At 43.2% G+C, this 22,494-nt stretch overlaps 13 non-coding genes across 13 annotated transcripts in view; all 13 read left to right on the forward strand.

Annotated features, from left to right (window-relative positions):
• The window catches only part of LOC133435602 (5S ribosomal RNA), a 119-nt gene extending 29 nt beyond the window's left edge, over positions 1–90 (forward strand). Inside the window, exon 1 of the ribosomal RNA XR_009779440.1 lies at positions 1–90. This exon is cut by the window's left edge and continues 29 nt beyond it. This is a non-coding gene — a ribosomal RNA (5S ribosomal RNA).
• A 217-nt stretch (positions 91–307) lies between these two features.
• Positions 308–426, forward strand: LOC133435650 (5S ribosomal RNA). The gene has a single exon (XR_009779487.1). It is a non-coding gene; the product is annotated as a 5S ribosomal RNA (ribosomal RNA).
• A 199-nt stretch (positions 427–625) lies between these two features.
• On the forward strand, positions 626–744 carry LOC133435696 (5S ribosomal RNA). The gene has a single exon (XR_009779532.1). It is a non-coding gene; the product is annotated as a 5S ribosomal RNA (ribosomal RNA).
• Positions 745–11,714: 10,970 nt separating this feature from the next.
• Positions 11,715–11,833, forward strand: LOC133435504 (5S ribosomal RNA). The gene has a single exon (XR_009779347.1). It is a non-coding gene; the product is annotated as a 5S ribosomal RNA (ribosomal RNA).
• A 199-nt stretch (positions 11,834–12,032) lies between these two features.
• Positions 12,033–12,151, forward strand: LOC133435655 (5S ribosomal RNA). The gene has a single exon (XR_009779492.1). It is a non-coding gene; the product is annotated as a 5S ribosomal RNA (ribosomal RNA).
• Positions 12,152–12,368: 217 nt separating this feature from the next.
• On the forward strand, positions 12,369–12,487 carry LOC133435645 (5S ribosomal RNA). Its single transcript, XR_009779482.1, has one exon. It is a non-coding gene; the product is annotated as a 5S ribosomal RNA (ribosomal RNA).
• A 1,824-nt stretch (positions 12,488–14,311) lies between these two features.
• Positions 14,312–14,430, forward strand: LOC133435594 (5S ribosomal RNA). Its single transcript, XR_009779433.1, has one exon. It is a non-coding gene; the product is annotated as a 5S ribosomal RNA (ribosomal RNA).
• Positions 14,431–14,647: 217 nt separating this feature from the next.
• Positions 14,648–14,766, forward strand: LOC133435526 (5S ribosomal RNA). Its single transcript, XR_009779368.1, has one exon. It is a non-coding gene; the product is annotated as a 5S ribosomal RNA (ribosomal RNA).
• A 199-nt stretch (positions 14,767–14,965) lies between these two features.
• On the forward strand, positions 14,966–15,084 carry LOC133435563 (5S ribosomal RNA). Its single transcript, XR_009779403.1, has one exon. It is a non-coding gene; the product is annotated as a 5S ribosomal RNA (ribosomal RNA).
• Positions 15,085–15,301: 217 nt separating this feature from the next.
• LOC133435588 (5S ribosomal RNA) lies at positions 15,302–15,420 on the forward strand. Its single transcript, XR_009779427.1, has one exon. It is a non-coding gene; the product is annotated as a 5S ribosomal RNA (ribosomal RNA).
• Positions 15,421–15,619: 199 nt separating this feature from the next.
• Positions 15,620–15,738, forward strand: LOC133435515 (5S ribosomal RNA). The gene has a single exon (XR_009779358.1). It is a non-coding gene; the product is annotated as a 5S ribosomal RNA (ribosomal RNA).
• A 199-nt stretch (positions 15,739–15,937) lies between these two features.
• LOC133435488 (5S ribosomal RNA) lies at positions 15,938–16,056 on the forward strand. Its single transcript, XR_009779333.1, has one exon. It is a non-coding gene; the product is annotated as a 5S ribosomal RNA (ribosomal RNA).
• A 216-nt stretch (positions 16,057–16,272) lies between these two features.
• LOC133435459 (5S ribosomal RNA) lies at positions 16,273–16,391 on the forward strand. Its single transcript, XR_009779306.1, has one exon. It is a non-coding gene; the product is annotated as a 5S ribosomal RNA (ribosomal RNA).
• Positions 16,392–22,494: the final 6,103 nt, after the last annotated feature.

Here is a 22,494-nt window from a genome sequence, read left to right on the forward strand (position 1 = left end):
CGATCTTGTCTGATCTCGGAAGCTAAGCAGGGTCGGGCCTGGTTAGTACTTGGATGGGAGACCGCCTGGGAATACCAGGTGCTGTAAGCATTTTCAACCAGCAGAGAGCGCTCTCGCTTAATCTACCCACACATATTTCAACGTGGTAACAGCGACAGCTCACGTCCTAAAGTGTTTTGCACATGGTTAAGGCACTTTAACTCCAACAAATAAGCACTTCTAAATTATTATCACCAACAAATCAATGACTTATATTATATGACTTATCTTCAACTCCATATAAGAGGTATTTCAAGCTGCAGCTTCAGCTTACGGCCATACCAGCCTGGATGCGCCCGATCTCGTCTGATCTCAGAAGCTAAGCAGGGTCGGGCCTGGTTAGTACTTGGATGGGAGACCGCCTGGGAATATCAGGTGCTGTAAGCTTTTTCAACCAGCAGAGAGCGCTCTCGCTTAATCTACCCACACATATTTCAACGTGGTAACAGCGACAGCTCACGTCCTAAAGTGTTTTGCACATGGTTAAGGCACTTTAACTCCAACAAATAAAACCAACAAATCAATGACTTATATTCTATGACTTATCTTCAACTCCATATAAGAGGTATTTCAAGCTGCAGCTTCAGCTTACAACCATACCAGCCTGGATGTGCCCGATCTCGTCTGATCTCGGAAGCTAAGCAGGGTCGGGCCTGGTTAGTACTTGGATGGGAGACCGCCTGGGAATATCAGGTGCTGTAAGCTTTTTCAACCAGCAGAGAGCGCTCTCGCTTAATCTACCCACACATATTTCAACGTGGTAACAGCGACAGCTCACGTCCTAAAGGGTTTTGCACATGGTTAAGGCACTTTAACTCCAACAAATAAAACCAACAAATCAATGACTTATATGCTATGACTTATCTTCAACTCCATATAAGAGGTATTTCAATTCAATTCAATTCAATTCAATTTTATTTATATAGCGTCTAATACAACAGATGTTGTCTCTAGACGCTTTCCAGAGATCCAGAACATGAACATAAACATAAACATAAACATAAACCCCCGAGCAATTATTATATAAACAATGGCAGGTAAAAACTCCCTTAGTGGGAGAAAAGCCTTAAGCCAAACAGTGGCAAGGAAAAACTCCCCTTTAGGAGGGAAGAAACCTTGAGCAGGACCAGGCTCATAAGGGGGGACCCTCCTGCCGAAGGCCAGACTGGGGGAGTCAGGGACGTCGACAGCACACAGCAGGCAGGTGGAAGCAGCAGCGGGATGACCAGAGGTGGGGGGGGGGGGCGTCAGCAGCACACAACAGTCATGTGGAAGCAGCAGCGGGATGACCAGAGGGGGGGGGGGGCGTCAGCAGCACACAACAGTCATGTGGAAGCAGCAGCGGGATGACCAGAGGGGGGGGGGGTGCAGGCAGGCGGAAGCAGCAACAGCAGACATCCACGTAGGCAGGTGGAAGAAGCAATGGGATGACCAGAGGGGGGGGGCCGGGAACACAGGCCAGAACGCAGCTCCTGAGGCTCCGGCCTGCAAACATACACAAAAGAGAAAAAAGGGGGGCCGGCACAAGAAACTACAGGAACAATGGACAAAAATGATAGCTATGAGATATTTATAATAAATAAAAATGGTAATGGAGAAGAGAGGCAGGGAAAAGGAGAGGAGAAGAAGGGTGAGAGGCACCGCCCAGCGGATCATGTCGGTGCCCCCCTGCAGCATAAGCCTATAGCAGCATATCTACCGCGAAGCTATATTTGAGACTAACTATTATAGTTTTGTTCTATAGCTGCGACAATGACTACTGACTCTAACACACTAAAGTTTACACTACCTAGAGATTTACCAACACCAGCTAGAGGTTTACTTAACACTAACTATAAGCTTTACTAAACAGAAAGGTTTTAAGTTTAGTTTTAAAGGTGGAGGTGGTGTCAGCCTCCTTAACCCAGATTGGAAGTTGGTTCCAAAGTAATGGTGCCTGATAGCAGAACGCCCGCCCTCCAAATCTACATTTAGATACTCTAGGAACTACGAGTAAACCTGCACCCTGGGAGCGGAGAGCTCGGCCAGGAACATAAGGCACTATCAAATCTTGTAAATACTGCGGAGCTAAGCCGTTTTGGGCTTTATATGCAAGTAATAAAATTTTAAATTGAATTCTGAATTTTACAGGTAGCCAATGGAGCGACGCTAACACTGGAGAGACGTGGTCTCTCCTGCTAATTCCTGTCAGTACTCGTGCTGCTGCATTTTGGATCAGCTGGAGCCTATTCAGCAAATTACTTGGACATCCTGCTAACAACACATTACAGTAATCCAGTCTAGAAGATACAAACGCATGAACTAGTTTCTCTGCATCCCTCTGCGAGAGGATTTTCCTAATTTTTGCAATATTACGGAGATGGAAAAACGCTATTTTACAAACCTGATTAACATATGGTTTAAACGACAAATCCTGATCGAAAACAACACCAAGGTTTCTCACAGTTGCACTGGAAGCCATCGCAACACCATCTAATCCCTTCCTAAGATGCTCTGGACCAAGAATGATAACCTCTGTTTTATCTGAATTTAGAAGCAAGAAATTTCTGGACATCCAGTCCTTGATGTCCCTAAGACATGCCTGAAGTTTAACTAACGGTTCTGTTTCATCCGGCTTCATAGACAAGTAGAGCTGCGTATCATCAGCATAACAATGAAAGTGTATGCCGTGATTCTGGATTATACTTCCCAACGGCTGCATGTATAAACTGAACAAGACTGGCCCTAGCACTGAACCCTGCGGAACACCATAACAGACCCTCGACTGTTCTGAAGAAACCTCATGTACATGAACAAACTGGAACCTGTCAGATAGATATGATTTAAACCAACGTAGAGCTGTCCCTTTAATCCCAACAACATGCTCTAACCTGTGCAGTAAAATGCCATGATCAACAGTTTCAAAAGCAGCACTGAGGTCCAGTAAAACCAATATGGACACTAATCCCTTATCTGAGGCCATAAGAAGGTCATTCGTAACTCGAACCAGTGCTGTCTCTGTGCTGTGATGCATTCTGAACCCTGACTGAAAGACTTCAAACAGATCATTTCTATACAAATAGTCACATAACTGGCTTGAAACTGCCTTTTCCAGAATTTTAGATACAAATGGAAGGTTAGAAATTGGCCTATAATTAGCTAAGGTGTCTGGGTCAAGGGAAGGTTGTTCAAGTAAAGGTTTAATTACTGCCACTTTGAAAACCTGTGGTACATATCCTAAGCTTAGGGATAGGTTGATTTGGTCCAGTATTGTCACACCAATAAGAGAAAAAACATTTTTGAATAGTCGAGTCGGGATGGGGTCTAACATACATGTGGTAGACTTAGCTCTATTAACGAGTGAGGTCAGCTCAGGGAGGTCTATAGGATCAAAACAGTCTAGAGACAAGTCAGAGCCTAGGGAAGTCGCTAAAGCTGAAGAAACGCCCACAACCGGCTGGTTGATTTCTTCTGTAATTCTCGTGATTTTACTGTTAAACAAGCTCATAAAGTCCTCACTACTGAGAGCTGCAGGAATACACGGCTCCACAGAGCTGTGACTCTTTGTCAGCCTGGCTACAGTGCTGAACAGAAAACGTGGGTTACTTTTGTTATCCTCTATCAACGTTGAATAATAAGCTGTTCTTGCTTTGCGAATGGCTTTTTTTTTTTTTTTATAATTTTCTTTTTATTGAACATCTTCATCATATAACATGTACACAATGGTTCATTCTTTTTCTTTTTTCCCCAGTAGGGGGACTTAACAGGCAAATATGATGAAATAAAATAAAATAAATTAAAATAAAAAGAAATAGAACATTTCAACATCTGTAGCTATGAACTAGGGGTCTTTGTTCCCATGATGTACAACTCAAATAAAGTCTGACCTAATTGGTTTTATGTACTCTAACCAGCTATCCCAAATTCTTTTAAATCTGTCCATCTCTAGCCTCACAGAGAAAGTTAACTTTTCCATCCCATATATATTGTGTATAACCTCAACCCAGTCTTCCACCTTAGGTGCCTCATCCTTCATCCACTTTCTGGTAATTGCTTTCTTACTTGCAATCAACATTATCCTAAAAATGTGTTTATCCCCAAATCTTGTAAAATCTACGTCCAATTTCCCCAAGTATAATACCTTGAATGTAGGTGGAAGATTTACCTTCAATACTTTGTCCATACAGTTCTTAAGTTCCTGCCAGTAGCTGCGAATGGGGGGACAACTCCAGAACACATGAAAATGGTCAGCTTTATCCGCCCCACATAGTCGCCAACACTTTGTATCCCGATACTTTGCCTGTGCTGGTGTTCTGAAAAATCTCATGATGTTCTTCCAGCCATTTTCTCTCCAAGTTAAAGAACAGGTCGTTCTCCACTGCTGTTCATTTATCTCTTCCCATTCATCCACTGATATGGTAATATTTGCGTCCCTCTCCCACCTTTCTTTTATATACACCGTGTCCATTCCCTTTAAATCTTCCACTCCCTTATATAATTTTGAAATTAGCTTTTTTCCCAGTTTTGATTCATATGCTGAAGTGAACATTCCAATAATTTCTGTCCCCCTCCCCTCTATACCCCCCCTCATCGTCTGCTCTAGATAGTGTCGTAATTGCAAATACCTGTATAGATCTGTATTTGTTAGATTATATTGGTCTTTTATCTCCTGAAAACTTTTAATCTCCTTCTTTCTTAAGAGCTCCCAGAGTATCGTTGGTCCCCTTTCCCAATTTTTAAAGCTATTATCTATTCTATTTGGTATGAATTCGGAATCGTACCCGATCCATCTTAATAATCTACTCTGAGTTCTTAAGTCATTTTTTGCAATCAATTTAAACCAAATCTTAAGTGATATATCCAGCCAAGGGTTTGCCCCTTCTCTAACGTGTTTTCTCAGGTTATTGTCCCCTATTATTGCCTGAATAGGAACCCCATCTGTTGTGTCGGCCTCAATTTCCTTCCATCTCGCTGAGTAGGAAGGGTTGTATATATTTAATAATATTTTAATTTGTGCAGCTTGATAGTAACTTTTCAGACATGGAAGTGCTAGCCCTCCTTTGTTTTTAGGTAACTGCAGTGTTCTGTACCTGACCCTAGGTCTTTTCCCCTGCCAGACATATCTGGAAATCATCTTATCCCATTCCCTAAATTCATCTTCCGTTACTTCCACTGGTAGACTCTGGAACAGGTACAGAAGCCTGGGCAGTATGTTAATTTTTATCACCTCCACTCTTTGTGTAATGCCCATGTAAGGTATCAGATTCCACCTGCGTATATCAGATTTGATTTTATTAAGTAACAGGCTGTAGTTGATGGATTTTAACAGTCCTAAATCTTGAGGTAGATTAACTCCTAAATATTTTATTGATTTTGATTCCCAGTTGAGCTTGAAATTGTCCCTAATTGTTTGGCCCGGTGTATAGTTGAGAGTAATAACCTGAGTTTTTTGTATATTTATTTTATAGCCTGATAAATTACCATAATCAGTAAGGGTTGTCATAAGAGCAGGGAAGGACACATCCGGGCTAGATAAATACATTAATATGTCATCTGCAAATAGAGCTATTTTTTGTACCCCTCCCCCCATGTCTATACCTATAATATTTTCATTGTGTTTTATCCAATTGCTCAGGGGTTCCAGAAATATAGCGAAAAGAAGAGGACTTGCTGAGCAGCCTTGACGACAACCTCGTTCTAATGTAATACATTTTGAGAGACTCCCATTGATCCTGATCCTAGCTGTCGGTTTGTTATACAGGGCCTGTATGACTTTAATAAATATCCTATGAAAATTAAACCGTTCCAGCACTCTATATAGGAAATTCCAGCCTACAGAGTCAAAAGCTTTTTCAGCATCCACTCCCACCACTACTGTCTCTATCTTATTTTTGATTACATGTTGCATCACATGTAGGGTGCGCCTGATATTGTCTTGCGTCTGTCTTTGTTTTATAAAACCGGTCTGGTCTAAATGTATTATTCCTGGCAGAATTATTTCCAGTCGTCTGGCTAAAATGGCTGTGAACAATCTATAGTCCTGGTTAAGGACACTAATAGGCCTATAACTGGAGCATTCCTGCACATCCTTTCCCTCCTTCGGGATTACCGAAATAATGGCTTCTCTCCATGAATGAGGGATTTCTCCCTCCTTCAGCACCCAGTTGAACGCCTTCCGCAGAAGGGGGATTAATGTTACCCTAAATGATCTGTACCATTCTGCAGTGTATCCGTCTGCACCCGGGGACTTGTTGGCTTTAAGATTTGAGATTGCTTTATTTATTTCCTCATCCGTAATTTCGGCAGTTAAAGCCTCATTCTGTTCTTCTGTTACACTTGGTAGATTTAAGTTCTCTAAAAATTGATCAATCTGGGTTTTATCACTAGCTTTCGGTTGGGCATATAGATTTTTATAATAAGTTTCAAAGCACTTTTGTATTTCCTCTGTTTTGTCCATCGTTAACCTTGTAAGCGGGTCCCTTATTTTATAAATATTATTTTTTGCCTGCTGTTTCTTCAGTTTATATGCCAGCAATTTCGTTGACTTACCCCCCACTTCATAATATCTTTGTTTTACAAATAATAGTTTTTTTTGGATCTCTTGTGTATAAATCTCATTTATCTCTGCTCTCTTTTTTCTAATTTCCTGATATATGCGCTCTTCCAATTTGTCTTTATGTTCTTTTTCTAGCCTTTTTAGATCTGATTTTAGTGTGTCAAATTTTAATTGTCTCATCTTTTTTAAATATGCTGATTTGGCTATCAACTTCCCTCTCATCACGGCCTTACACGCATCCCACAGTACAGACGGAGACACCTCACCATTATCATTATCCTCTATATATGCCTGAAGTTCTTTAACTATTTCTTCCTTTGTGTGTCCTCTTAACATGTTTGAATTTAATCTCCAGACTGTTGTTTTTCTCTCATTCGCCAGACCTAATGTTAAATAAAGAGGGCTGTGGTCTGATAGATCCCTTACTCCTATATCACATTTTTCCACCCTATACCTATCTTTATTATACATCAGGAAATAATCAATCCTGGCGTACGTGTTATGTGGTGGTGAATAATAAGTATAATCTTTACGTGTGGGATTCAGATCCCTCCAAACATCCACAATTCCCAGTTCAGACATCATCATCTTCATTTTTTTACTAATTGCACTTTTTTGTATCCCACCTCCTGAGGAATCTAGCTGTGGGTTTAGTCTCTGGTTCAGATCTCCTCCAACAACCAAAATACCCTCCACCTCTGATGTCATCAAATCAAACACCTGTGTATAAAACTTCCATTCCGAGCCCGGTGGAGCATAAATGTTAAGAAAAGTCACCAACTCACCCTCTAGTTTCCCCTTAACCATAATATATCTACCCTCTTTGTCCCCTGTCACAGATATCTTTTCAAATGAATTCTTCCCCGAAATTAAAATAGCCACCCCTCTCCGGTGTCCTGATTTGTAGGAGGCAGAAAATACTTGATTGTAGCCATTCCTTGTCAGCTTTGCATGTTCCTTGTCCGTTAGGTGGGTCTCCTGTAATAGTATTACCCCTACCCCTTCTTTTTTCATCTTACTTAATATCTTACTCCTTTTGGTTGGGTTGAGTACACCATTCACATTATACGAGGCTACTTTAATGCAGTTTTTGGATGTTGTCATCGATCTCCGTTCCACCTGCCTTGTGTCTATCTCCCATCTTCCCCATCATACCCCCCCCCCTATTGCTACAGAAACAATAATGAACATTTAACCTCATATAACAAAGGTTTAACATAAATACCTTCAAACACATAATGAAATGAACTTCCTTATGTGAGGTCTGCTTATTGACCTTCTCTGAGCTCTGATGTTCAGTCCGCTCTGAGGGATGGCCTCTGCTCCCGAGGAACAGGGGGCCCTCGCTGCTAGAAGCAGCATCGTCCATCTTTCAGTGCTGCCCCGACGTCCTCGGCATGTGAGGATATAAACTAAAAGTCCATTAAAATAAACCAACAAAAAACGCTGCAATCTTAACGAAAATTAAAGACACACGTTTCTCACCTCAGTCTTCCTAGTAGGCTAATATTATTTCCTGGAAACAGTCCAATCTTCACCTTATAGCGCCATTTCTCATCAGGTATCCCGGTCCCTCCTGAAGGCGTGCAGTTTCTGTTTGTATCCCTGTCGTGTCTCCGATGTCCCATGACCGGTCTTCGCGCTGCTGGACGTCCACATCAGACGCTTAATCCGCTCCGTCCAGTTCTCTGCCGGTTTCACGACCTGCACCTGAAGCCCTCGGGTCCGCATGTCCTTCGTCGCCTGCTCCGCTGTATCATAGAGGCGCGTCTCCCCCTCGTAAAACACCCGGAGTTTTGCTGGGAAAGGCGTCTGGAAACGTATTTTCTTGTCTCTTAACACCTTTTTTGCCTCTGTGTATTCTTTGCGTTTTCTCAAAACCTCCGGCGCATAGTCGTGGTCTAGAAACACCTTCCTCCCCTCATACATAAAGCCTTTTTTCTGCCACGCAATCTTGATAAGTTCTTCCTTACTTCGGAAGCTCTGCAACTTAATCACAATGGATCTTGGTGGAGAGTCTTTGGGAGGCTGGGAGACCAGGGACCGGTGGGCTCTTTCAATCTTTAATTCAAGTGATGGGGGTAAGTCCAGCTTCTCCCGAAGGAGGTTCTCGATAAAGGTGATCATTGATTGAGGGTTTCCCTCTGCTCCTTCCTTCACCCCATGTATCCGGACATTCTCCCTCCTCTCGCGGCCCTCCAGGTCCGTCATCCTGGTCTCGACCCGCCTCTGCAGCTCCGCCAGCTCCAGCGTGGCTTCCTCCAGGCTCTGAGTGTGCTCCTCGGTTTCCACTATCCGCTTTTCGGCGTCATCAATCCTGTCGTTCGTCTTCCTGATGTCGTCTTTGATCTCTTTGAGATTTTCGAAGTTCTCCCGGCGAAACTCTCGTATCTCTTGTAAAATTGTTTCCAGGTCTGCCATACTTTCAGCAGGTGGTCGTGTCTCTCCTCCCTCCTGGCTCGGTCGCCCCGCTAGCTTGGCTTTCACTCCGCCACGTGTTGGCTCTGCCCGGTTGTCAGTTAGCTCCCCCGCTAGTTCGGCTAACTCGCCGGTTAGCTTAGCTGGCTCGGTATCCTGCTCCAGGTTAAAATCCGCGTTTTTGTCAAACTTTCGACTTTTTCCTCTGTTCTTACTCATCGCCCTTATTTACCCGCTCTCAAATATATCCTCACTTTCTCAAAATGATAGGTTTACAGGGCTTTTTTAATCTCAGTGTCGGGGAGCTCACTTATTATGCTGCAGCCATGTTGGCGTCCGGCCGGAAGTCCCTCCGCGAATGGCTTTTTTATATACTATTAGAATATCTTTCCATTCACGATAAGAGTCTACAGACCTACAAGAGTACCACTTCCTTTCCATTTTACGCACGCTTTGTTTCAACATGCGAATATCTGAATTGTACCAGGGAGTTAAGCTCCTGTGGCTAGAAACCCTCCTTTTCAAAGGAGCAACTTCATCTAAAGCTGAGTGCAACAGATCAGCAGTGTTACTAACAAGAAAATCAACATCAGAGGTAGAACCCAGGTCACTGGCCTCTATTGCTTCAGTAGAGGCTTCACTATGTTCCACTGTCGCAAGACGAGCAACGGTCTCCTTAAATTTAGCAATAGCTTCATCAGACAAACATCTGCTAAAATAATACCTCCTGCCCTGCACTTCAACATCAACAACATTCAATTCCAACGTTATTAAATAATGGTCGGATAAAAGGGAGTTAACAGGTGACACCAACAGACCATCAGTTTCAACACCGTAGGTGAGAACGAGATCGAGAGTATGACCAAAACAATGCGTCGGCCCGTCCACTTTTTGTGAGATACCCATTGATTCTAGAAGAGAATTGAAAGCTAATTTAAGATTATCGCTTTCAACATCCATATGAATATTAAAATCACCCACTATGATGAATTTATCTGTACTGATCAATAATCCAGAAAGGAAATCTGAAAATTCAGACAAAAACTCTAGATAAGCGCCAGCAGGGGGCCGGTACACTACCACTAACACAACTGGCTTCTCTGATTTCCAGCTCGGAAATTTCAGACTAAGCGTGAGGCTTTCAAATGTATTATAATTGCACTTAGGTTCAATTTTTGTTTGGAGACTGGAGTTATAAATTGCTGCGACTCCTCCGCCCCGGCCCGTGTTTCTAGGAATGTGATGATTAAAGTAGCCGGGCGGAGTTGATTCATTCAAACTAACATACTCTTCATCCTGTAACCATGTTTCTGTTAAGCAGAAAACATCACTCCTGCTCTCTGTGATTATATCGTTTACTAACAGAGACTTGGAGCTTAATGATCGTATATTTAGTAGTCCGCATCTAATTTTTCGGTCTCTTATTGGTACCAAATGTGCATTGGTTTTAATTTTTACAAGATTATTTTGGTTAACGCCTCTATAACGCCGCACCTGGTGAACTAGTGGAGGGCGGGGAACTGCAACTACTTCTATTTTGCTAGGCACCTGGTTAGAGTTACCAGTTACATCATGTAATCTTATAGTTTTGTTGGCAGGCGTTGGTCCTCGAGAAGCAGCAGAGAAGTGTGTTAAACTACAGCTCTGCATCCTGGCCTGGACCCTGCGATGTCAGGGAGAGGGTCTAATGAAACAGGCCAAATTACTAGAGACAAGAGCAGCACCATCCCGGGTGGGATGAGTGCCGTCTCTTCTAATCAGACCGGGCTTTCCCCAGAACGTTTCCCAATTGTCAATAAAGGCCACGTCGTTTTCTGAACACCACCGATACAACCAGCGACGGAGCGAGAGCATGCGACTAAACATGTCATCACTGGTCAAATTGGGGAGGGGGCCAGAGAAACCTACGGAGTCCGACATGGATTTAGCGAAGTTACACACCGAGACAATATTCATTCTGGTTACTTCCGACTGGCGAAGACGGGAGTCGTTAGCTCCGACATGGATGATAACTTTACCATATTTACGATTACCCTTTGCCAGTAGCTTCAAATTTGCTTCTATGTCGCCCGCTCTGGCCCCCGGGATACACCTAACTATGGTCTCTGGAGTCGGCTTCACATGTCTGACTATGGAGTCGCCTATCACCAGGGTCGGCTTCTCAACGGGTGTGTCGCTGAGTGGGGAAAATCGGTTAGACACGTGAAGCGGGTGGTGGTGTTCCGTGAGCCCTTTACTACGCTTCCCCCGAACCGTCACCCACCGGTCCTGACTGGCCGGCTGCTCGGGAGCTGCAGGGGAGCGGCTAGCCTCAGCTGCTATGGGCCGGTCCGCCGCTAGCTTAGCCTGGTTAGCTGAGGAGGCTATCGGACTATGGTCAAATTGGCAGAACCGGACCTCTAACTGACTGAGCCTCGCCTCCAGCCCTGTAAATAAACTACATTTTAAGCACTTACCGTCTTCACTAAAGGAGGCAGAGGAATAACTAAACATTTCACACACTGAGCAGCAAAGAGGTGAAACGGTGGGAGACGGAGAGCCCATGCTAAGATGCTAACGGAGGCTAACGGACAGAAAATGTATTGGTGATTGGTGACAGTGAAAGTTACGGAAGAGAAAATGAGCGAGTGTTGAAATAAAGACAGTAATGTACCAGATATAGTGCTATTTTACCAGAAAAGAGTCTAAGTTTAAGACAAAAAAATTTCAAGCTGCAGCTTCTGCTTACAGCCATACCAGCCTGGATGCGCCCGATCTCGTCTGATCTCGGAAGCTAAGCAGGGTCGGGCCTGGTTAGTACTTGGATGGGAGACCGCCTGGGAATACCAGGTGCTGTAAGCATTTTCAACCAGCAGAGAGCGCTCTCGCTTAATCTACCCACACATATTTCAACGTGGTAAGAGCGACAGCTCACGTCCTAAAGTGTTTTGCACATGGTTAAGGCACTTTAACTCCAACAAATAAAACCAACAAATCAATGACTTATATTCTATGACTTATCTTCAACTCCATATAAGAGGTATTTCAAGCAGCAGATTCTGCTTACGGCCATACCAGCCTGGATGCGCCTGATCTCGTCTGATCTCGGAAGCTAAGCAGGTTCGGGCCTGGTTAGTACTTGGATGGGAGACTGCCTCGGAATACCAGGTGCTGTAAGCATTTTCAACCAGCAGAGAGCGCTCTCGCTTAATCTACCCACACATATTTCAACGTGGTAACAGCGACAGCTCACGTCCTAAAGTGTTTTGCACATGGTTAAGGCACTTTAACTCCAACAAATAAACGCTTCTAAATTATTATCACCAACAAATCAATGACTTATATTATATGACTTATCTTCAACTCCATATAAGAGGTATTTCAAGCAGCAGCTTCTGCTTACGGCCATACCAGCCTGGATGCGCCCAATCTCGTCTGATCTCGGAAGCTAAGCAGGGTCGGGCCTGGTTAGTACTTGGATGGGAGACCGCCTGGGAATACCAGGTGCTGTAAGCATTTTCAACCAGCAGAGAGCGCTCTCGCTTAATCTACCCACACATATTTCAACGTGGTAACAGCAACAGCTCACGTCCTAAAGTGTTTTGCCCATGGTTAAGGCACTTTAACTCCAACAAATAAAACCAACAAATCAATGACTTATATTCTATGACTTATCTTCAACTCCATATAAGAGGTATTTCAAGCTGCAGCTTCTGCTTACGGCCATACCAGCCTGGATGCACCCGATCTCGTCTGGGGCCTGTACTACGAAGCAAGTTCAACATATCCAGGATATCTTTTCCTTATCCAGATTCACTAAGCGGGACAATTGCAATCACGCTAAGCGGTCACACGACAGTGGTTATCAACTCGGTATATCAACCCAGGTTTCTCCAATCTGGATATGAGCGCGTGCACATAAAAGGGGCGGTGTTTTCAGCGCATGACCAATCGCAAGCATGGAGAAGTCCGCTGTCAGAGCCGCTTATTTCAGTAGCGAAGAGCAAACTATAATTTTACGGAAATATGATGAGTATAGGCATATAATACAGGCAAAAAGCAACACAGTTGCAGCTGCAAAATGCAGGAAAGACAGCTGGCAAAAGATCGCTGACTGTATAAATGTGTAAATTCATAGGGATATAAACATATATTTGAATATTCTGGGAATCTTAATCTTAAACTGTAAACCATGATCAGCAATATTAAAATAATAAAAGGCTTGCAATATTTCAGTTGATTTGTAATGAATCCAGAATGTATGACATTTTTTTGTTTTTGTGTTTGCATTACAGAAAATCACAATATTCTAATTTTCTGAGACAGTCCTGTATATATTGGTTCTATAACTATTGTTGTTGACCGATAACTTGTGCTGATGCTGTACCAAAGAATTGGGTTTTTTTATTTATTTTATTTTATTTTTTATTTTTTCAGGAGGGGGGTGTTTAGTATTTTAAAGTGACTTCTCAGAATGTTCGAGGGACGAAATTGAAAATCCCTTTTTTGCTATCCCCTTACAAATGCATCTTCTTTTTGATTTCTTCTTGATTTATTTATTTAATTGGTATTAGTTTTGGATTGACTGTACATCGGATTTTGGGTGATGATTTGTTTTATTTATTCATTGATTGATTTATTTTTTTTTTTCTCCTCCACCTCTTTTTTCTTTTTTTCCTTTTTTCCTTTTTTTTTGATTTTTTTGGATCGTTCATACAGGGAAAGCAAAGGGGTTTTGGTGGCCCTGAATACGCGTTCTGTTCGGAGGGATCCTCTCACGATCCGCGCACCAAGCTCCACTGGATTCTCTTCGAAAGGGCATGCCATTTTCCAAGAGAGCTGATTGGTCAGTGCGCGGTGCTTTTACACCCGGCGATCTGTATCTCGAACATAACCTGCTCCGGAGCAGGTTAGCGGTTCAGCATAAGTTACCATGGCGATGTGCCCCGATAAGAAGTGAACCACCGTCGTAGTCCTGAAAACCCAGGGTTAAACCTGAAGTTACCTCGCTAACCCCAAATCCCGCTTCGTAGTACAGGCCCCTGATCTCGGAAGCTAAGCAGGGTCGGGCCTGGTTAGTACTTGGATGGGAGACCGCCTGGGAATACCAGGTGCTGTAAGCTTTTTCAACCAGCAGAGAGCGCTCTCGCTTAATCTACCCACACATATTTCAACGTGGTAACAGCGACAGCTCATGTCCTAAAGTGTTTTGCACATGGTTAAGGCACTTTAACTCCAACAAATAAGTGCTTCTAAATTATTATCACCAACAAATCAATGACTTATATTATATGACTTATCTTCAACTCCATATAAGAGGTATTTCAAGCTGCAACTTCAGCTTACGGCCATACCAGCCTGGATGCGCCCGATCTCGTCTGATCTCGGAAGCTAAGCAGGGTCGGGCCCGGTTAGTACTTGGATGGGAGACCGCCTCGGAATACCAGGTGCTGTAAGCATTTTCAACCAGCAGAGAGCGCTCTCGCTTAATCTACCTACACATATTTCAACGTGGTAACAGCGACAGCTCACGTCCTAAAGTGTTTTGCACATGGTTAAGGCACTTTAAGTCCAACAAATAAGCGCTTCTAAATTATTATCACCAACAAATCAATGACTTGTATTATATGACTTATCTTCAACTCCATATAAGAAGTATTTCAAGCTGCAGCTTCAGCTTATGGCCATACCAGCCTGGATGCGCCCGATCTCGTCTGATCTCGGAAGCTAAGCAGGGTCGGGCCTGGTTAGTACCTGGATGGGAGACCGCCTGGGAATACCAGGTGCTGTAAGCTTTTTCAACCAGCAGAGAGCGCTCTCGCTTAATCTACCCACACATATTTCAACGTGGTAAGAGCGACAGCTCACGTCCAAAAGTGTTTTGCACATGGTTAAGGCACTTTAACTCCAACAAATAAAACCAACAAATCAATGACTTATATTCTATGACTTATCTTCAACTCCATATAAGAGGTATTTCAAGCTGCAGCTTCTGCTTACGGCCATACCAGCATGGATGCGCCCGATCTCGTCTGATCTCGGAAGCTAAGCAGGGTCGGGCCTGGTTAGTACTTGGATGGGAGACCGCCTGGGAATACCAGGTGCTGTAAGCTTTTTCAACCAGCAGAGAGCGCTCTCGCTTAATCTACCCACACATATTTCAACGTGGTAACAGCGACAGCTCACGTCCAAAAGTGTTTTTCACATGGTTAAGGCACTTTAACTCCAACAAATAAGCGCTTCTAAATTATTATCACCAACAAATCAATGACTTATATTATATGACTTATCTTCAACTCCATATAAGAGGTATTTCAAGCTGCAGCTTCAGCTTACAGCCATACCAGCCTGGATGCGCCCGATCTCGTCTGATCTCGGAAGCTAAGCAGGGTCGGGCCTGGTGAGTACTTGGATGGGAGACCGCCTGGGAATATCAGGTGCTGTAAGCTTTTTCAACCAGCAGAGAGCGCTCTCGCTTAATCTACCCACACATATTTCAACGTGGTAACAGCGACAGCTCACGTCCTAAAGTGTTTTGCACATGGTTAAGGCACTTTAACTCCAACAAATAAAACCAACAAATCAATGACTTATATTCTATGACTTATCTTCAACTCCATATAAGAGGTATTTCAAGCTGCAGCTTCTGCTTACGGCCATACCAGCCTGGATGCGCCCGATCTCGTCTGATCTCGGAAGCTAAGCAGGGTCGGGCCTGGTTAGTACTTGGATGGGAGACCGCCTGGGAATATCAGGTGCTGTAAGCTTTTTCAACCAGCAGAGAGCGCTCTCGCTTAATCTACCCACACATATTTCAACGTGGTAACAGCGACAGCTCACGTCCTAAAGGGTTTTGCACATGGTTAAGGCACTTTAACTCCAACAAATAAAACCAACAAATCAATGACTTATATGCTATGACTTATCTTCAACTCCATATAAGAGGTATTTCAAGCTGCAGCTTCTGCTTACAGCCATACCAGCCTGGATGCGCCCGATCTCGTCTGATCTCGGAAGCTAAGCAGGGTCGGGCCTGGTTAGTACTTGGATGGGAGACCGCCTGGGAATACCAGGTGCTGTAAGCTTTTTCAACCAGCAGAGAGCGCTCTCGCTTAATCTACCCACACATATTTCAACGTGGTAAGAGCGACAGCTCACGTCCTAAAGTGTTTTGCACATGGTTAAGGCACTTTAACTCCAACAAATAAGCGCTTCTAAATTATTATCACCAACAAATCAATGACTTGTATTATATACTTATCTTCAACTCCATATAAGAAGTATTTCAAGCTGCAGCTTCAGCTTACGGCCATACCAGCCTGGATGCGCCCGATCTCGTCTGATCTCGGAAGCTAAGCAGGGTCGGGCCTGGTTAGTACTTGGATGGGAGACCGCCTGGGAATACCAGGTGCTGTAAGCTTTTTCAACCAGCAGAGAGCGCTCTCGCTTAATCTACCCACACATATTTCAACGTGGTAAGAGCGACAGCTCACGTCCTAAAGTGTTTTGCACATGGTTAAGGCACTTTAACTCCAACAAATAAAACCAACAAATCAATGACTCATATTCTATGACTTATCTTCAACTCCATATCAGAGGTATTTCAAGCTGCAGCTTCTGCTTACGGCCATACCAGCCTGGAGGCGCTCTGACTTCCTGTTTGTGCAGGAAGTGTGACGTGGCAGTTTGTTTGAGCAGGACACCAGGGAGCACGTGGTGGAGGAAGGAGAAGGAAAGATCAGGCCACAAACCTCCTGAAAAGAGAGTGGAGGAACCACCTCCCCCCCCCCAGCAGCTTCGCTGTTTGGGGGGAGTTTGTAACGGACGGACGACATGGCTTTGAACAATGGCAAACGGAATGCAGACAATGAGAAGGTCGACCGAACCTATGAGAAGGATCTGACTATTGAGGTGGAAATAGAGGGGGAGGACAAACTTTCGACAATGGATTTGCTGAGGATAACAAAAGAGAAATGTGGAATAGTAATTGGGTGCAGGTTCAAGACGCCCCGGAAGTACGAACTGACAATGAAAGATGCGGCTGGGAAAGACAGATTAATGGAGGGTTTGAGAGTCGGAAACAACACGATCACCGCCAGAGAGATAAACAACATCGAGATGGTGGTATCATTCATGTCGTTGCCAGTTTACATCACGGACGGAGAAATTCTGGACAAACTGGCACTTTGGGGTGTGTCTGCCGTCTCCCCTATAAAGAGGAGGGTGTGGCCTGGGACTGACATCGCGGAAGGCACTCGCTTTGTCAGAGTGAGATTCCCGCAGGGAGTATCATCGCTGCCTTACTCCACAAAGTTCGAAACATTACAGGGCATGGATCACTTTAGAGTGATCCATGACAAACAAGTTAAAGTGTGTAGACTGTGCATCCAGCCGGGACACATTATGAGGGAGTGTCCGGACTTCCACTGCTATAAATGCCTGAAACAAGGACACTTTGCGAGGGAGTGCGTGGAGGAGTTCCATGCAGAAGTTGATGAGGAGGAGGAGGTGGAAGAGGAGATGAGGGAAGCACTGGCAGGGGATGGAGATGAACGGGAGGAGACCCCGTCACCGGCCGAGAGGGAGCAGGAGAGGGAGAAGCTGCTGGCTGAGGGAGTGGAGACGGAGGATGGGCGTGGCCCCCAGACTGCGGAGCCGGAGGCGGTCGGAAGGCTGGAGGTGAGCCACAGCGCAGCTGCGCCCCATCAGTCCATGGAGGACGTGGGTATCGGGAGCAGCATGGATGAAGTGATGATGGAGGGAATCGGCTCGTCGGTGGAGGAGAATATTGGGGGGGAGGTGGTTGTGGTTCCACCACCCGATGTCCATGCCACTCGCCCCAGGGACAGATCCCCTCATTCGGCAGGCGCCAGAGTCGGCAGTGATCGCACGGGGGGGGTCCTGACGAGGGGAAGAGGTAGAGCCGGCAGCGGAGTCAGGACCAGAGGGGGTCTTTCCTCTAGTTCTGCACCTGTGAGGGATGAGAACCTGGCAGGAAGTGAACCAGCTGATGACTCCCAGGTATCACTTGAATCTTCTGAGGGGGAGGACACAGATCTCAGTGCGGTATTTATTAACAAATTGAAGAGGAAGGCGAAAGTGAAGAAGGGGTTAAGTGTGAAAAAATAGTGTCTATGGGTTCTTGTCTATATATTTTGCTTGAGTTTTGTTCATTTCTCTTTTTCTTTTTTTCATCATGACGTTAAGTTTTTCTTCTCTAAACGCCAATGGCTTGAGAACAGGGAATAAGTTACAAAGGGTGATCAATTTATGTAGCACAGACATCATATGTCTGCAAGAAACACGATGGGATGAGGAGGTGGTGAAAATGGTAAGGAAATTTTGGCCAGGGCTTCTTTTTTATAGTAACGGAACTACGACTGCAAGGGGGGTGGCAATACTTTTCAAAAGAAATACAGCATCCAATGTGAAACAGTGCCACATGGACACAGAGGGAAGAGTGGTGGGGATCGAATTTTATGTGCAGAAGGTTTTCTTTAAGTTATTTTGTGTTTATGCCCCCAACATAGAGAAGGACAGGAATCTTTTTTTCGATAGTCTTGAGCCTTGCTACACGGGAAACTGTATCATTATAGGGGATATGAATGTCTGGTTAGATAGACTAGATGCATCAAAAAACACTATGTTTGGGACTGATGCATCTAGGAGGAAGCTGCTGATGCTGAATGGGATGTATGATATTATAGATAAATGGAGGTGGGAAAACCCTGATAAGAGGGAGTTCTCCCGACGACAGGTGGTATTGGGTGTATTAAAGCAAAGTAGAATTGATATGTGTCTAGTAGCGAAAAGTATAATGAACTATGTCGGCACACTAACATATAATTTTAATACCATAAGTGACCACGCAAACCTCATGGGGACGATAAAAGTAGGGGAAAGAGGGAGGGGTGGGGGAGTATGGTGCCTTAATAATAGCTTGCTTAGGGATAATAAATATAAACATAGGATACGAGAATATTTAAAAGCCATGTCGGACAATCAAGGCATGTTAGATGATACGGGTCGATGGTGGGAACAAGTTAAAAAAGGAATTAAGGCAATAAGCCTTAAATATGCTAAACACAAGAATGCATATAAAAAGAGAAGGGTAAAAGAAATAAAACTATTAATAGATACTGAACTAGAGAGGGCAGATAATGATGCCGGTTGGAAAGTGGACAACTTATTGAAGTTAAAACATACGCTCCATACATATGAAGTAGAAGATTGTGATGGCGCTATTATTCGAAGCAAAGCCAGATACGCTGTGGAGGGGGAAAAAAACACAGCTTTCTTTCTGGGGATGGAAAGACAGAAACAAGAAAAGAATTATATAGATGAACTTGAAAAAGATAATGGTGATCGGGTGAATGACATTACGGAAATCTGCAGTGTGGTTGAAGACTATTACAGATGCCTCTTTACGGAGGAGGAAAATGATGATGAGTGCATGAAAAGAATACTTGACACTGTGTCCGCAAAGCTCTCCAGTGAGCATGCTGATTGCTGCGACAGGGATATAACGACTCAGGAAGTGATGGAAGCTATAATGGGTGGAAAGTCCAATAAGAGCCCCGGCTCCGATGGCCTGACCTACGAGTTCTATAAAGAGTTCATTGATTTTTTAGCCCCCATCTTGGTGACTGTAATACAGAATATTGAAAGAACACAGCAAGTACCTCATTCCATGACACTCAGCATCATCACGATCATATATAAAAATAAAGGTAGCAAACTCAAATTAGAAAACTTCAGACCCATCAGTCTGCTAAACACAGACTACAAAATATTGGCAAAAGTGTTGGGCAGTAGAATCGGGAAAATAATAAATACAATTGTGGCACCCACACAGGCATATGGGATACCGGGTAGGGACATCAGCGACACCATAATAACAGTTAGAGATGTAATTCATCATATGAACACGAACGGAGAAGGAGGGATTGTTTTGGGGGTCGACCTAAATAAAGCTTTTGACCGAGTAAATCACAATTTTCTCCTCAGCACTTTAAAACGGTTTGGGTTTGGAAGTAGAATGATTACGTGGGTTGAATTACTATACAAAAACGCAAAGAGCCAAGTCAAGTGCAATGGGTTCCTAACAAACACTTTTCCATTACAGCGTTCTGTTAGGCAGGGATGTCCCATGTCCTCCCTCCTATATAGTTTATCTGTTGAACCCTTAGCAACGTTCATAAATAGTAACAATAACATTAGGGGGATTGAACTACCGGGAGGAGGGAGGGTTACCATGTTGCAATACGCAGATGATACAACAATAACAGTTCAGAATGCAGACAGTGTACAAGAGGTAATAAACCATATTGAGATTTATGGCAGAGCGTCTGGGGCGAAAATTAACATAGGGAAATCGGAAATTCTATATGTGGGTAAGGACAATAATAACCGGTGCAAACTCAACTTTAAAATAGCAGAAGACCAGATCAAAGTATTGGGGATTTATCTAGGAGTGAATGAGAAGGCAGCCAGAGATTATACGTGGACAGGGGTAATAAATAGAATAAAAAGAACAATTAATTATTGGAAATTAAGAAGCTTGAAACTAAAAGGCAAGATTATTATAATAAATGCTTTGCTGATGTCAAAACTGATACATTTTATAGCGACTATAGATATGCCGGAGTGGGTGGTGAAAGAGTTAAACTCTATCATTTCTCTTTTTCTTTGGGATGGTAAGGGAGTGAGAATATCTCACCAGACATTAATGGCTGGGTATGAGGAGGGAGGGCTTAAGTTGGTAAATATTGAAATAAAAAAGAAGGCAATTAGGATAAAGACGATTGTTAAATATTTGTATGATAAGGTAGATTATGCGTGGAAACGTTTCTTCAGGCAATATATACATAAGGCTGGGAAGTGCGAAGAATATGGTCTCTTGATGGCTTTAAAAAAACATATGCACGAAGGCATCCCGGAGTTCTATAGGGAGGTGTTCAGTGCCTGGGCTGCATTTTTGCCACAGATAGACTATGACTGCACAGATATAAATATGGTTATCAATAACCCCATCTTCTTAAATAACAAAATGTTAAATCATGATAACACACTCTATAATGCTATCTTTTTTAGAGCTGGGATAAGACAAGTTAAAAACATAATGTATGAGGTGATGCCTGGCCTCCTGCCAGAGCATTCAATTGTGGATATGATCAGACATGCTGATTTTGATGATCATGATATTAGAAGAGGAACTATTATTAATACATATGATAAAATCAAAAGCAGTATGAACATGGAATGGATAGCGAGGATAAATAGTGATGACGAAAAAAGGACGGAGGGGGATTGGCCGGAGCTGTATATAGAAAGAGAGAATTATAGGATCTGCTTGAGTAAACTGAAGGTGAAGATTGTATATGGCATAATGTTGGAAAAAGTCTTAAAGAGGCCTGCCTCGGATACAATGTGGAAGGAGAAATATGTGGGAATGAACATAGATGACATATGGCGTAGTAGAATAAAATATAATAGTATAGAATGTGAAGATAATGATTTTAAAATAAAGCATAATAGGATATTTACGAAGATAATATTGCATCAAATAAATAAAAATTTGAGTAGAATGTGTGACGTGTGTATGAACGGGGAGGAAGATTTCTTTCATTTATTTTTGGATTGTACTTGTTTGGTTCAGTTTTTCGACAGGTTGAAACACACTTTGGTCGAGCATTGGGGAAGTAAATTCATACATAGATTTCATTGGGAACAACTCCTTTTGTTTGGTACAAGTGTTAAAAGCAAAGTTATCAATACCAACCTGCTCAATTTTGTTTTAAGTCACGCTAGACTGGCAATCAGGCTGAGGAGAAACTACTCCCACTTTGAAGGAAAGATGGTGGATGTTTGGGTGATTTTCAAATCAATTTTAAAGAAGGACTTACATCTGGTTTTGAAATATAGTAAAACAGCCTTTGTTGATGCTTTTGTTGACGGAAATAAGTTGGTTGAAGTAACAGAGGGAGACAAGTTGATACTCCACATCTGAAGGGTCTTCATTGGAAGCTATTTTGCGTGTTTCCTTTCTTCTTTGAATCCCTATGTTGAGGGCATCATAATGTGTTTCTATTTCCTTTGGTTTGGGAGTATGTTTTGGTTTTGGGTACGACGCTGTGCATGTAACAATTTACTTGGAGATTTGATTGTTGTATGTTTTCGGAAAAGGAAATGTTTTGACTTGATACTGTGACGAAATGGTAGAAGATTTTGACTGTATAACAATGTTGTAAACCACTTTTCTTGTATACATTTTCATAATAAAAGAAAAAAAAAAAAAAAAAAAAAAATGCGCCCGATCTCGTCTGATCTCGGAAGCTAAGCAGGGTCAGGCCTTGTTAGTACTTGGATGGGAGACCGCCTGGGAATACCAGGTGCTGTAAGCTTTTTCAACCAGCAGAGAGCGCTCACGCTTAATCTACCCACACATATTTCAACGTGGTAACAGCGACAGCTCACGTCCTAAAGTGTTTTGCACATGGTTAAGGCACTTTAACTCCAACAAA

Source organism: Cololabis saira, unplaced genomic scaffold (assembly GCF_033807715.1).
Source record: "Cololabis saira isolate AMF1-May2022 unplaced genomic scaffold, fColSai1.1 scf055, whole genome shotgun sequence".
Taxonomy (NCBI): Eukaryota; Metazoa; Chordata; class Actinopteri; order Beloniformes; family Belonidae; genus Cololabis; species Cololabis saira.